The following is a 7,557-nucleotide window of genomic DNA, read 5'->3' as shown; positions in this document are numbered from 1 at the left end:
AAATTGGATGACTGTCAATTTGGTAGTATTTATCTTTCAAGATTAAATAGGCGAATGACTTTTCTGATATGGCCTGTGTGACGTGGGTTTTGCCAGCCATGGTTCATTGGTTTACACAAGGACACCTTCACGTGGACTCCATGCCCTTATTGTATATTAGCAATAGATGTTTGCCAGCACCACTTATATTAAATCATGGCAAGGCACCTTTTGTGCTTGTGAACTTACCCAAATTATTTTCATGTGCATTTCAATGATCGCAAAGTCGATGTCTATGAGCAACGCGCTGAAGAAACTTGCAACAATCATTTGCTATTTAAGTTTTCTACGGAGAGCTTTTGGCATTACGATTTAAGGATGCAGCAATTGGATGCTTGGAGATAAGATGTTGCCCTGTGGTGAAAATCGAATGTGAGGTTGAGGAATGATAAGGTATGATGTGATCAAAGCTTAAACAGTAGATCAATAACATTACTTGCCGTGTCGATGAGTGTGCTTGCATTACAAAATGTGTAAGGTTTTCCTCCTCCAATCTAGAGCAAGCTAGTCATGTTGACGGTCTATTCACGTATCCAATGAGTCGCTATGAAGCTAACAAAGCTCAAAAGGCTTCGAATTATTATGATTAGGTCTTCTTGCATAGAGCACAAAGGTGATATATGACATGTTAAAAGTATTCAATAAGCTATGTAGCCCCAACTCAAGGCGACGCAAGTGAAATCATAGCAACATCATTTCAATGGACAAAAGAGATGGATAAGACAATGCATCATGTATGTTGTGTGCTTAATGAACAAAAGGTTTGTGTAGAAAAGGTTCGAGTAGAACGGTGGAATAAACAAAGTATGTAGTAGGGATGAATGTTATGCACTAATATTTTGCCACATCATGAGAGGTTGTCCAAGGGGCTTCCCTCATGGAGGGGAAGAAGGGGGAAATAAGGATGGCTACTTTGGATGTTTTTGCCTAGAAAATGAGAGAAGGTATAAAATAATGTCACATTAATGGTAGAGAAGCATCTCATTAGTAGTAGAGAAGCATCATGTCAGTGGTTCCCATGGTTCCCAAGGGTAGGGGAAATATTACCATGAGGTTTAGAGCATAGGGTGTTGTTTTCCATGGTTCCCTCTTTTCTCCCTCTATTTCCTGTGTATTTTCCCTCTATTTCCTTGGGTGCGTTTGCATTGCATAAGGAAAATAGCTATTTACCCTCTTTTTCCCATCGTGACATAAGGTCCTAGGTGGAATCCCACCAATTGTTAAATTCATCAACTCACCATGTGCTTTGTGGACAATGTATGCAATATGAGCTTCATTGGAAAGATTTCCCTTCCGGAGGACTTTGCGTTGATGCGGGTACGAATCCCAGATGACATTCAAGTTCTTATTAGAAGGGGGTGATCAAGTAGTGAAGAAGGCACAAGAGGTTAATGCATTAGAATGAGGTCCATACAGAGTTGATTCCTTGAGAAAACAATGCAAATCCGAGAAGCATTGAGATTGATCCCTAGGGGTTGTTCTCATAGGACATCCATTGATAAAGGCATGGTTAGTAACCAAATGATGTTTTTGAGCTAAAACACCATCTAAAAATATAGATTTACTCCATTGATATTAAACAAGTTATTTCACTTATAGATGTTTGACATTTGTTGAGAGGGGTGATTGTTGACTTGTGATTGCTAATTAACATTGAAAGGAGAACAAGAAAAGTTGACACAACCATCCATTCAAACATGTCAACATCCCTTTGTAGAGTCTTGTACACATAAGAACATCTTGACAAAAGAACTGACAACAAAACGTGATGCATCATATTTTCACATTGTAGATCTACATAGTCCAAATATGAGAACGAGATAACACAGTTTGGAAAAAAATTTCTCCCATTTCTTGTGATGGTAAAGTATGGATTTTTTGAAGTATGGGTACATTTGGTTGCATAGAATTGTGTTGTCTTGTAGCATATCGTACACCACTTATAATGTGCATATGTACATGTGTGTGACTATTATGCATTGCTAATCTATATTTGTCATACTTACGTGATGATTTGGTGTTCATCAAAATTTTTAATCCCGTATCCTACACTGGTGCAATATTGTAATGCGTTTTGCACAAATCATTTGTTTGTAACGGTCGCTAAAGGCAGCTTAATGAAAGGGCTTATAAGCTAGCAATGATGAGAGGAACTCCTTTTATTCTTACCAGAAGTGATAAAGTAATTGAATACTAAAGTTGTTGAATCATTAAGATTCAATAAGAGATGATTTGATTTAGCAAATTGCGATGAGATGGAGACAAGACTCTAAAAATGTGGTGAGATGGAGACGGAGAGAGAAATTGTGATGGGATGGAGAACCTCCTTTGGTAAAGATCCCATCCATTGGGGAGGATGGGTGTCTTGCTAAAAAAGGCCTTGATAATATGAGGTCTAGCTATGTGCGAATAATAAGATATGAGCCACTTGAGATCTTGTTGATGTAAATGTATGAGTGAGGTGAATTTTGTAGTAAGGGAAGGTTTGAGCTAGGTATATAAGAATTGTTTGATGTTTTTATTATTTGTTTGATATGAAGACTTTAAAGATTATGAGCTTTGATCTAAAGAATCCAATAAATGGGAACTATATGCATCCATTATCAATGGATGTTGTTGCTAGCATGTTAGAAACGTGTATCACAAGAGGTAAAAGGCGGATGCAACTACATGGGTAGTTGTTCTAGCAAAAACACATTTTGAACAATCTAAACACCTTGACTGGCTATATTCATATGTTAATATTGATGAAGGATGTTGGAGCATCGTTTCAATGTCAATCTTTTATTTGAGAGAGAAATGGGTATGTATGTTGATACTATTCCACTTAGATTTTGCCTCTTGTAGGATTGAAATTGTGAATGACAAGTTTTTTGACATCAAGGGTGGGCAACATTGACGTCATGCTACGAACTTGAGTATATAGGTTGGATAGTGTCGAATGTGAATGGAGATATTTGGAAGTATAGTCAATAGGAAGGTCCATAGCAAAGATTGTATCACCACACATGATAGGGGAATTGTTGCACTATGCTTGAATAATTTGATTTCCTTGGACCCATACTCTGTCAAGCCTCAACCTTCATCCATGCCATGTAGGATAGACATAACTAGACTAATCAAGGAAGTAATACAATTATCATTTATGGATCTTCTAAGCTTCAAGGCCTTCGAGTGGTCCATCACTAGCTTGAATTAATTAGTTACTTCATTTTTTGTGCATAGATTCCATTATTGTACTTTTTACTTGATATTAGAGAAACTGCTAAGGATGATGGATGCCGATAACATGGCGACACTTGAGGAGGAAATACCATAAGGCCATTTGACAGATAAGCATGGAGCTAAAGCACTAGATTATACTTGTATATTTTCATGAAAGGTCTTCATGTTGGGACATTGCTTTTCCAAACTATGAGGTGTCATTTTTCTTAAGACCCATGTTTTCCAATCAAGCTTTGAGTAGGGGAGGAGTTTGTATGGTTTTGCAGAGGTAAAATATTTTGATTTGTTTACATGTTGATATGTACTATAGTGGAAAAACCTATTTCATGTTGAGATGTACTATAGTGGAAAACCCTATTAGCATCATTAGTATTAGAAGGCCTCCACATACACATTACTAAACGTACCTCTATGTTCATAAAAGAACAAGTTGTCCACACATTAATAGAAGGTGCACATAGGCTCAATCTTTTTCTTTTTCTAGAATGTATCAACTTCCTGTAAATAACTACAAGGGGCAATGTATGCCCCTTGTATCTGTTCATGCAATGTACAAGGTCATAACTACAAGGAGTGTACATACAATGTACACCCTTTTATTTCTAGCATGTATCAACTTGAAGGTGCATGTACACCCTTCTATTAACTTGAAGGTCAGAACTACAAGTGGTGTTCATGTGATGTGCATGGATTGGTCTGCACCTCGCTTGACATAGCTCTCTGGTAAGTTGTACTGACTTCAACATATCTATAAAGTTAGGAAGCTACATGCCACAAGGTATCTGTTTGAGTACAAGTTACTTTGTTTGAGGCACTCCTAATGCTATTTTCATCATAACAAGCTCAAGTGACCAACCATGCATCATGATGGCATGAAATAATCCAATACAGGTGCTACTAGTTATGACCCATAGAAATCCACAAAAGCAACAATGGAAATCTCCACAAGGTCAAATATTGATTGCCCAGGCTTTGACCAACCTAGTTTGCACCGTCACCTCTGTGTTGCTTGATAGTACTTTCTTGCAAATTTGAAATTGTCAGTACACCACCTATGTGGTAGTCTCACAATAACTACAATAAATGCTATAGTAGTCCCTTTTTTGAAAGCAATACTAAAATCATGGTGATATGCAAATTATAACACAATGATAAAGAGGTGCATGCTCGCATACAACCAACATATGGGAAAGGAGGCAAATAAAAAAATGTGGGTGCATATGGGAATGAATGGATGGAAGGGCTAGTATGTAGGTTTCTCTCTAACCCCATGGCCAAACCCCTTCGGTGATGAGAAGAGCATTATGTGGCTAGGTAGTTGATAGGGGGACCACATGTTACAACCCTCTAACAGTGCCACATGCATAAGCTTATTGCCAATCTGGGGACCTTGACATTGTAAAGAAGAAGATATGCCTACGTGCGAGCGATGATGCATGGTTGTGATGTAGGATCAATGACAAGACAAATAGATAGAAACTAATGAGATGATGGCAAGGATTTAGTGTGGCATGGGTGGCACATGGCAAGTGATGATAGTCATAATGCCTTGTAAGTTGGTGGGAATGTAGACAAATGATGATATATCATTGCCATAAGTGTTAGGATTCTGAAGTGATGATGATGCAAGCTAGATTTAAACTTGATAGAGGAGCTTGGTGGGTGCACCAAGGCTTATTTTAATGCATCAGCAAGTCTTTTCTTATGTTTGCACATGCAAGTGGCTATTAAGTGTCATTAACCAAGGCCACTTGACCTAAGTATTCTCTGCATATACCCCTTCTTTTAAAGTAAAACAAGGGAGACAAAAGTCGATGCAGCAAAATGTCTACCTTAGTAGCAAATGCAAATTTGAAAGTTATAGTATCAATCATCTTCTTCCAACATACATGTAGAAATTATTCTTATAATTCAGCCAAAATTTTGTGATATCCTTTATGACAAAACAATTGGTAGTTTTAGGGAAGAAGATTCGCAATAGTAACCTTCCATAAACTCTACTTATTTTCCAACTAATACCATATCTCAAAAAATAAAACTAATCTACATGTATGTTAGGTAGAACTATCCTTAATATCTAGTAATTTGAAACCGTACATTTTGAGGGTGAAAATTTTAAAAGCGCTACTTTTCACATAACTTTGGCTGTAAATTATTATCGTTTGCTACTAGTAAATCCATCTTAGGAGATATTTAGAACTTCTCATTTCTTAGTTTTGGTCTTGTCAATCATAGAAGACAATCCCACATTTGCTCTTAGTAGAGGGCCACCATAAGTGAGCGTCCAACTCAATCTCTATCAACTTTGATAAACAATTTGTAAAAAAAAAAAAGCCAAACGTGTTATGACATACATTCATTATTTATGTTCCAAAGGTTAACTCGAATGAACTTTTCGTCAAAAAAGTGCAAGCAAAGTAGCGCACTTGATGAACAATGTATTTGAATTAAAAGGAGGTTAGTGACATACCAACAATGTCTCTTTATAAAATTTCCTATGTACCAATAAGGTCTCATTATAAAACTCCCTATGTACCTTGGCTAATAACTATAATTAATCTTAAATTATTCAAACCTGAAGTAAATAACCTTCATGAACTTGCATGAGCTTCCTTAAAACATTTATTTAACTTACTCAATATCAAATGCATAATCCAAAAAAAGATTTTTTATTACAAATTAGCATAACTCATATACAATAGTTTATCATACGTTTCTAGGTTATATATGCATATGCTATGATTGAACTCTATATATATGCATGGGTAAATCTCGTGTAGTTTCTTTTCTATACATGTATCGATTTGATTTGTGAAACTAGAATAATACCAATGTAATAAGTTTATGACACAAAAGCCATTATGCTATTAGTAAAATAGGGAAAATGAAAGCAAGTAAATAAGCTAGCCCCAAAAATTGTATAGCTACAATAAATTCACCATATTCTTGCAACATTGATTTACACAAAACAACATGTTTATGTGCTTCATTTGGCCTTACCATACAAGCAAACAGAGTTAAGTATCATAATAAGGCATATCAGCTTAACAATAGCACGTGCAATATTTTTTCAAAAATGTATTTTGGTTTTTGCTAGGTCTTAGCAATCTACAAATCTATTAGAAAACAATTTGGCAGAAGTCTATTGTAGTTTCTGTTTGCTAGGTCTTAGCAATCGGCAAAGCTTTTAGGAAAATATTGGCAAAAGTGTATTATTTGTAGTCTTTGATAGGTCCTAGCAATCCACAAAGCTATTTGAAAAGAATTTGGCATCCATACAAAAGTTACCCTAGCTATAGTAAAGATGAGTTATAGCTTGCCATCACCAAGGGTTAGCTTGGTATTGAGTAGAGCTTCAAATACTCTCATAAGATAGTCTTACATAGGATCAAAAGACGTTAGTTGTGTCTAGACATAAAATGATATAAGAAAAGGACTTCCAACCAAATCCTAATCATAGTCTTGCACAAAAGACAAGATGCAAAGCCAAAAGAGATGCAACTATCCCTATATAAACAATCCAAATCTTAATCATAGACTTGCATAAAAGACAAGATGCAAAACCAAAAGAGATGCAACTATCCCTAGATATAAACAATGACAAGCACATCAAGTTTGAGATACCACTAGATGATTTTTGGCATGTTTTTTTATGAATCACTATTTATGGAGAATCCAATGATTGTGACCTCTACTATTTGGGTCAACCTGATACACTCATATGTGATGATCTCAAATAAAAAAACTTTGATGACACTCGTCCCATCGATAAACATATGTCATGGGTGACTTAGGTAATAATGAGTAAACATTAGTTTTCATATGCAACAAACATTAGCAATGTGTATGTGAAGGATGATAACCAAATCAAGATATTTGATCCAAGAGGATGATAACACAAGATTGGGAGTTACAATTGCATGTAAAAAGTATTTATCTTTTATTCCAAATAATTTTATGGTACACAAAACTTGTATAACTAGCAAATAGGACACTAGTCTACAAGCTTTAGTGCAATGAAGATTTGATGCAATGCTACAAAGGATAGAGGAATAAGGCTTTATTATAGGTAGATAAAATGGAGATAGAAAGTGTATTATGATGGGTTTTGTGGGTTATCATTATATATGTCTTGTGGGGAGGTCAGTTGGTACTTAGTTGATGGTAGGACTCTGATCGTTGGTCGCCAATCCAATCACCACCCTTTTCTTAGAAACTCATACCATTCAATTCACGTTCATACCTCTAACAAATTTGGCCACACTCAACCTCCATCCAATATGTAAACTCGTA

The sequence above is a fragment of the Dipteris shenzhenensis genome, chromosome 3 (assembly GCF_047967505.1).
Source record: "Dipteris shenzhenensis isolate YYH24624 ecotype China chromosome 3, Dip_SZ_1.0, whole genome shotgun sequence".
NCBI classification, from domain to species: Eukaryota; Viridiplantae; Streptophyta; class Polypodiopsida; order Gleicheniales; family Dipteridaceae; genus Dipteris; species Dipteris shenzhenensis.
This window is presented reverse-complemented; position numbering follows the sequence as displayed.